General features: G+C 38.2%; 1 long non-coding RNA gene across 1 annotated transcript; it reads right to left on the reverse strand.

Moving 5' to 3' along the window:
* Positions 1-5,557: 5,557 nt before the first annotated feature.
* LOC126682829 (uncharacterized) lies at positions 5,558-6,927 on the reverse strand. The gene is made up of 4 exons (XR_007641526.2): positions 6,563-6,927; positions 6,245-6,477; positions 6,078-6,161; positions 5,558-5,988 (listed from the first exon to the last, which is right to left on the reverse strand). It is a non-coding gene; the product is annotated as an uncharacterized LOC126682829 (long non-coding RNA).
* Positions 6,928-9,224: the final 2,297 nt, after the last annotated feature.

The following is a 9,224-nucleotide window of genomic DNA, read 5'->3' on the forward strand; positions in this document are numbered from 1 at the left end:
CATTTTATTATTTTCTTAAAATCTTGGCTTAATGCCTTATAAATCCAGACCTTTTAGCCGTTTTCAATCCTACCCTAACTTTGAAAACTGGTCAATTTTATTCTATTTCGTATTTTTTCGTTTTAATTGTACCCCAAATTTTCAATTTTCGATAATTGTTTTACATAAATGATAAAGTCATTCAATTAACTAAGTCTAAAGATAATATTAGATTCATTTCCATTCAAAAAAGTACAAATATATCGTTTTCTTTTACAAATTAACTAAAAATCATGGTCTACTAATTTAAATTTTTAATTAATTTAACTAGATCTAAATAAATTTTAATCATATACAATTAATATATTCTAGACATGGAGAACGTTTTTGAATTTTTTTCTAATGAAAAAGACGTCAATTTAATATTTCAAGGTACAATTGAAACACAAAAATACGGAATAGGGTAAAATTGGTGATTTTTCCACGTCGGGGTAGAATTGAAAAGCGGCTAAAAAGTCGGAGTTTTTTTTAAGGCATTAGGCTTAAAATCTTTTATCAGGTTTAGCTTCGTTAAAATTCTTTTCAAAATACAATACTTTTGAAACAATCCATTCAAAACTCCACTGTCTCCACAAGATCTCTCGTTCTTCATCGCCGAGTTCTCCACTCGTCGTTTGACGATATCGGTGAAATCCGTTTTCTGTGACCTGCCAGCATAGTCCATTCTTACTAGCCCGGTTCTTACAACGGAAATTGATTTAATAAAATTAAACTCATTTTCAAACCTTGATGTTTAAAATAATTTTTTCTTTGAAACATCAGGAAATGGATACTTTTTATTTCGGAGGTTAAACCGATAAGTTTTTAAAAACTACCCAAAGTTTTCGAGTTTTACCATTTTGATCCTTATCAATTTTCTCAATTCATTTGGAATATTATTTCAGTCACACTTTTTAAAACAACTCGTTTTAAAAAAAATAGCCAATTTGGCCCAAATAAAGAATTTCCAATTCAATCCTTTTATTTTAAAATCATTTTTGTTAGGTTTGGAATTTCTATAAATACTCTTGTTTTAGTTAAATTACTGAAAAATTCTCAATTTTGTCAAATTGTTCAAATTGGTCCTTTAAGCCAAATTCAATCCAATTAAATTTCACTTTAAATCCTAAAATATATTATTCCAGACCTCATATGTCTAGAAATTAATATTTGGTAAACTATCAATTCAAGTCCTTTAATTTTGGTAAAAATACAATTTAACTCAAAACTCTCAATTTTACCAAACTCATCCAAACTTCACCACACTCGCATAAAATCATTCCTACCAAATTCTAAGCACACCCATACCATAATTTTCATGATCAACCCATGAAAACACCAACATAAAAAGTTTTCAAGTTCATATTCTTAAACTTCCACATTCATGCAATTTCCTTTAATTAATCCAATCATTATTAATCAATTCATTTTAATCTAGCATGTATTCAATTACAGCAACTTAAACCATGTATTATTTTAATAAGATAACACGCAAATCATCAAACACCATTAAGAATATCAAGATCATGTTTTTGTAGGTAAAAATAACATAATCTTTGCAACAACCAAACAATAATCCAAACTCATTAAAATTGAAAATACTTATGAGGGTTTGAAACTTATACCTCCAAGAATAACTCCTCCAAATTTCGGAATGTTTGAGCAAGAATTCTATTTTATATGATTTTTTCAAATTTTAGAACTATTCTTGAAAATCTTTAAATTTTCACCTTTTAATATAACATGCAATCACAATATCTAGTTTAGATGATCAAGGAGAATATCTTTTCATGTTTTGATCATCATCTAGGGTTTAGGGTTTCGTTCTTAGGATTTTAAGAGTGAGAAACAAAACCTAAGTTAGAAAAAATCCAAGCAAATATGAATTTGTCTTGCATAAATTCCATTCTATCCGCGATCGTTGAGAATTCCTGGTGATCGTTGATGCAATATCTCATACGTTTGACGTTGCCAAAGTAGACAACTTGTCTCTTTTCAGCAACCGTAACTATCAGACTAAAGATTATCGAAGCAATATATATTAAGACAAGACCCGATTAGAATGATTTTGAAAATTCTAATATGGAAAGTTTGATATTAGAAATTAACTAAAGGATAGAATTGGGACTAAGAAAAACGGTAAGAAAAGTTATTAAAATAGAGATTAAATTCCAAATTGGTAAATAATATATTAATTCTCGGGAATCGAAATTAAAAGATTATCGATCGAAAATATAAATTATGGATTAGTATTATTTAATTGGATATAAATAATACATACGTATTTGAGTTAAAGTGAATAATTGACCGTTTGAGTAAAATAGAGAGTTAAAAGAAAAACTTGTATTGAATAAAGAGATAAAGGACTAAAGTCAATTGGCCAAGGTATAAAAAGCAATCTCATATGAATATGAATTATTCATATTACCAGAGACAGAAACTTGAAGAAAGAAAGGAAAAGTTGGCAAAGCTTAGGGTTTATCTATTCGACGTCCGATTCGCATGATTTTTGTTCTGTTCCTTCAAGGAAATCGAACTCTATCATCTCTAAGGTTCAAAACAAGGTAAATATGGGTTTTTGACTTAGGGTTTTGATGGTTTATTGTCTGTTTTAGTTGATTTATGTTGCGGTCGAATCGAATACGTCGGAATCATGTTGTTATTTTTGTTTTTGATGGTTTTCGAGTTGGGTTTTGTGTGAAATTGATGTTGGGAATGTTTGGAAGGTTTTTCAGAGGTCGGAGACGCGTCAGAAAAGTTCTACGAGCTGTTCTTGAGAGTCTCACGACGTGAGACAAGGGTCTCACGACGTGAGACTGGGTTTTTGTGTCTCACGACGTGAGACTACCTTCTCACGTCGTGAGAAGGCAGAGCACACTGTGCCCAGCCAAGTTTTAGCCAGGTACGACGTGCCGAGGTTCAACACGACGTACCCTAGCTCGAAATCACTTGTTGGACTCCAAAAATAATTAAATTTGATATAGAACTAGATGTTTATGGTTCAGGTTTCGGAATTTAATTAACGAACAATTGATAATCGATTAGTAGAATATAACAAGTGCTATTGACTAAGTATAGAAAGCCATTAAGAGTTATCGAATTCAATAATCGTAGTAAGGACAAGATTGTAACAATCTAAGCTCGTAACTTAGGGTTTTTTTAAGATATGCAAGGTTCACGTTTATATACTAAATGTGCATTTGATTTGAACATGTGACAGACACATCGCCAAGCTAAGAGATCGACGGGTTTGGATTAGCAAGGGTTTATTATCATATCGATAGCATAGTAGATTGGATAGCGGTCCATGTGAGTTATATTTGTGTATTATTCGTAAAAGCTATTTGATATATTATAGTATTATTATCAATTGCATCACATATTATAAGACTTGATTGTATAGTATATCGTTTTATTGATTATTTTTAAGTATGAGTATCTGGTGTGCGATCCGAGGGAACAAGCTACCTATTGGGTGTCAATAGGCTGTGTGATCACCAGTGTCGGGTAAGTCTTAGCAAATAGAATTAGACTAACACCTTTGTGTTAGACACAAGGTTAACACAAGGTTGAACTCGGTGGAACTATCTCGGGACCTGTGTCTAGTGGGTTGAACTCAGTCGAACTATCCCGGGACTCACATATCGCTCAATTGGTTATAAGTGCTGGTATTAGTTTAACTCGGTCAAACTATCCCGAGACTGTACCACTTGGTATAGGTTAAACTCGGTCGAACTATCCCAGGATCTTAACAACAGGATTTGAGAAATTACTATCGCTCGTAAATACTAGGAAATACCTAGTTCAAAATCGTTTATAAGATTAGGGTTTCGATCGGATCAAATGCTTGGCTTATATTATATATTCGTACAAATGTTTGTTTATATGCAATGTTATTTTTATAATACCGTTAGTAATAGGTAATCTCACTCAGCATAGTCTGACCCGTTGTTGTTTAACAATTTTAGGTGCTTAGAGTCTGGACTTGGCTAGAGTCCACCTTTTTGGGTCCGGAAGTCTGCAGTTGCATTTATAGCTCCTGACTTTTGTAGAGCTGCAGTAGTAGTCTTCAGTTGATAGAGTCGTGGCATGTGACAGCAATATACTGAGTTTGTTGCTTATACTTGTTTTTGTTTATGTATATCTTTTTGTAGGTTACGTCAGTTGTATTTTTTTTCACGGTGTTAGTTACCCGTGATATGACATAGATACACTAGTATGTATACATTATCGTTGGGCTAGTACGTACGTGGTACGAAAGTTATATGCCCATATGTTTTGGATCAACCAACTAGTGTATATATGTATATATGTTTGTATATTTGCTTCCGTTTGTATGATCGTTATGTGATTGTTTATTAGCAAAAAAGTTTTAATTGTTTCAGGCTTGCTATGGGTTTTAGAGCTACCACAAAGTTTTAAAAGTTTTGTGAATGAATCTTACATCACATACACAACTTATGACATCACGAGGTTATGGTATTACAGCATTAGCCGAATGGATCTTTTATCATACGTGCATATGACGATTATTGACCAGCGCATGTTCCTAGAAAAAATAGACAAATGATTATAAATCTTAAAAGCATAACTTTTTAGATAATGGAACAAAAAAATTATTTAAACTTTGCAATTCAAAAAATTTCTAATGCATTTTTCCAGTAGCATTGTTGATAGTCGAATGCGCATAAACTGTAATAGAGAAAACATACATGGTTCGTCCAAAACCATGCAGCAAAATCCAGAGTTTTGGACAGGCAGCTGAGACTCTTCATTGAATCATCCAGTTCCCTAACCAAAAAACTAAATGCTTCAATGAGGGGGCAATACAGAGTCTAGAATTGACGAACGATACAATCAAATGAAAATTATGGGGCCATTTTTTGTAAAATTTCGACACCCCAACAGGCGACAAGCCTCTACACCACCAGAAGACTCCAGAATAGGCGAGAGCAGGGGGTATATGGTCCTCACATACATAGAATGGGCGCCAAGCCCCCAGTTCCAACATATAAATAGGCGATAAGTCTTAATATTGACAACGGGCGTCGGGCCTCAAAGTCCAAAATCACAACAAGCGTCGGGCCTCTACTTACCAAAAAATCCCAAGATAGCGACGTGCCTCCATTATCTGAAGATGGAAATCCGGATAGCGGGGGGCACCGAGGTCCCCAGAACAGGCAACAAAGCTCTACTACCATAAGTATCTAGAGACAGAAATCTAGATAACAGCAGGGACATCAAATCTCCACCACCAAGAAAAATAGGGGGCATTGGATCTCCATCAGCCAGAAAACAAGGGGGCATCGGCTCTCTATCAGGCAGAGACCAGAGGGCACCTAGCCTCTACCATTCAAAGACTACGGGACTAAGGCTTCCCGCAAGGCAAACATCATAGGACTACGGGCTCCTATTATAACAACATATCGGGACTACGGGCTCCCACTATTCAAGAACTAGGGGGCATCAAGTCTCCACCATCCAAACATCTTAGGAATACATGCTCCTAATTACCACACCATAAAAGTTAGGTGGAATCTAGCAAAAAATGGAAAATCAGATTGCTTCCCACAAAGAAGAAACACAAACAAAGCATCCAGAATACAAAACACAATAAATAGTGTACTTACATATATAAGGTCATTGTCAAAATAGGACAACATCTAAAATATCAAACAAATATAACAGGTATGATCTATTTGTCAGAAGCTCAATCCTGTACCAACAGCTACGTATCGCCTCCCTCACTCCCGAAGAGCATGTCGTCATCGTCGCACCAGTCTACGCACAACTGGAAGAAAAATCATAAGTCTCCTCGACCCCGCAGCCTCCAAGACCGCAACCACCACAGGCTCCAAGTCTACGACCGCCAAAGTCAACACCTCTATCGCCAGGAAATCTGGGAGGAACGTCGTCACTCCAATAGGACCCAGCTCAGTCTGCCACAACCTCTCCTCCAGATCATCAAGGCTATTCTACCAGAAACGAGAGAACAGTCAGAGCTATAAATCGCATACATGCATACATTTAGAATAAACCATAGGCATACTGCATTTTACCCTCATATGTGAATATACACTACACAACCGGTCACGCCAGTAATAGGCCGCATCAGCCAGCTAAAAAACATCAAACACCGGCACCTGTAAAGTAGAAAAGAGCACTCCGTTAAGCGAATAGGAAGTCCCAATAATGATAAAAGCACAGGAACAGGAGATACACTCACATGGGTATAGTCAGCAGGCACGAAGGACTGCGTGAGATAAGCAGTGGGGAAATAATCTTGCATCGATCCACGCGCACAACTATAACGGGCAGACCTCTCCGGAATATGACACAAGGAGCCAAAAATGATCCCTGAAGAGCTCGAAACGCCTAGTCTGCTAGCCGGAACTCCACAAGGAGATCAAGGCTCATCTTTCCTAGGACGAATAGCACAGGCTCCACGCCTACCTCTTCCTTGAAAAGACATAAAAAAAAGAAAGTAAAAAAGATATCAAGAATAACTTCAAAAGTGTAAAAGACCAGAACAAGTGATACATACCTATGGCTCCGCAGTCGTCTACTGAACCGGAGCATTCTGAACGATGGGCACCTGACGCCCTGACACTTCTATTAGAGGCAATCTACCTAGAAGTCGATACATCATCATATCGTCCAAATAAGTCAATTGTGGAGTAGATATAAGCTCCATGGCCGAATAACCCCCTAAGTTAGGAAGAATGGCAGGCGATACTATGTCTCTACCGTGCATCATCAACAAAGGAGGATCCCTGGGAACCATATGAGCACTGGGCCTGGACCACCAGCAAAACACACGCTAGCCTAAAACCAGGACTGACAGTTCCGCCCATGCATTAGATAGCGCAGGCCAGACCTTTCAATAGCACCCCGCAGTCAATGAGGCCAATGATCTCTCGGAGGAGTGTTCCAAGACGAATTGTATCTGCAAAAGAGATTTGCTACAAATAAGCATGGTAGTTTAAAATACAAACCATTCACTGACAAGGGAGTCGCTTACATCGATCCTAGCCAGGTTATTAAATCGACCTCTACACTCAACTCCCTCCTGATAGGACAAAGTGCGGGAGAAGTCCCAGAACCTCAAAAGAAGGATGCCCGACATTGGAAGATTACCAAATCCGGTCAGAATACCCATCTAGATGGCCGAAATCTGAAGAAGGGAAAACACAAAACTAGTTAAACAACGGAAATAGAAGTATAATGTGAAGAAGATAAAACGGTTAGCAAAGAAACTCTCATGCATGAAAGGCCACATCCCACAAAGATGGGATCCCCCACGCACAACCCGGTCCACGCTGCTATACAGATAGGCGAGAGCAGTAGATCCTCAGTTATAGGACGCGATTTGATCTAAGTCCTTTATTGCCGGCAATACACACATAGGCAGAGTAGAACCTGAGTTGCAGAATATCGTGGTCCCAGTAAGTAGAAGATAAATGCCCGAGCAATTAGATCAACTTCCTTCTTGTTCCTTGAAACGCAGTTCTGATACTGGTCATATAGCTCAGTATACCTAAAGGGCCCAACCCTTAATCTCTGATACAAAACCAAGAACCTCAGAAATATACACATCGCGTCAGTGATAGGTCACCAAACCGCTGTTAAATGGTACTGGCTGACCTCTGAAAGAAATCCAGTAATGAATGAGAAGTCCAAAAGAGTCACAGTCAACTCCTCTACCAACAAGTGAAAGGTGTGAGTCGTGTCCATCCACCGAGCCATCAATGAATGCAAAGAAGCGTTATCGCATATCATTGTCGCAGTAAACAATGCACTGGCAAAACGTTCAAAACCTATAGCGTCCATTTAAGACCGAACAGTAGGGGGCAAAACATGATACCAAGTCGGAACGTCAACAAAGTTCCCTAAAGTGCGGAACGGCTCCCTACCCTAAAAATAAAAATAGCATCAATAACGGAATTAAAAACGCTCAAAAGTAGGCCAAAAACAATGAAACCAACCACGTAAAGGCCATCTAGAGTGCACTGGTGCCGCCACTATACAATGGTGGCAGCGCCAATGCAGAGTGGCGCCAGCACCACTCCTTTCTAGCACCGACGCCAATCATTCACTTCCCAGGACCTTTTGTTTTTACTGGTCTGATCCATCTTCGAGCACATTTCAAGTATATTTCGAACGTACAAGCAATTAAAACATTTATTTAAGAAGAACGATTCAAACAACATACCTCAGGATGAAATCCATAGCAAATGTGCTGCTCTAAGCGTAACAAGAGCGTGACCTCCTGGCCCGCCTCTAATATCGAAGTCTCCTGAATGGCTTGTCAATCAACAAATCTATATGGCTCCGTAAACCTCCACGGCGATGGCATATCACGATGAAATTTCCAAATTAAAAGAAAAACAAGCTAGGAGATAGAAGTAATGGAGGTGAATAAGGAAACTTAACCCCCCCCCCCCAGGACCTAAAAGGCACAAGCCCACTAGAAGACGAAAGTGGCCTGAAGCCATTTTTACAGCCAAAAGAGGTCATAACAGATTTCAGATTTTCAGACCGGAATGCTGCCACAGAGGATCATAATAGAGGATACAAACGCCCCAGAGGACTTAGCAAGATGAAAAGGGAAGATCAGAAAATAAAAACTCCCTAGTCGACCAACTAAAAGAACAGACTCTCTAAACGCTCGAATCAAACAAAATTCCCGGGTGGACTAATCAGAAAACTGCCCCATAGGATCAGACCATAATGTGTCCCTAGAGGATCAAAATAGAAGATGCAACAGCCTTAGAGGATCAGAGCAGTAAAACATCCCCAGAGGGTCAGGATAGAAAAATTTCCCTAGAGGACGGAACAAACCAGGAGAACCCTTAGAGGACAAATTTGAAAATACAACCACCCAAGAGGATCAAACTAGAAAGTTTCCCTAGACGATCAAATCAGAAGAATTGCCAAGAAGACGGGATCGAAACGGCTAACAACAGAAAGACATCGCCACGCCATCCACCACTTGTAGAATACGACACCCAGGATAGCAGAATATCGGTCTAACCCTACATGCCAGACTCCGGACATAGCAATTGTCAAGAAGACGAGGAATGGTAGAGAGACACCGAAATATGGTAGAACGACACCAAGATATTGTCTGCAATGGTTCAAATAATCTTTAGACATTTCCGATAGATGTGGAATAACTACGGAATCTAGGCACCTACACAATATGG

Source organism: Mercurialis annua, linkage group LG5, assembly GCF_937616625.2.
Source record: "Mercurialis annua linkage group LG5, ddMerAnnu1.2, whole genome shotgun sequence".
Taxonomy (NCBI): Eukaryota; Viridiplantae; Streptophyta; class Magnoliopsida; order Malpighiales; family Euphorbiaceae; genus Mercurialis; species Mercurialis annua.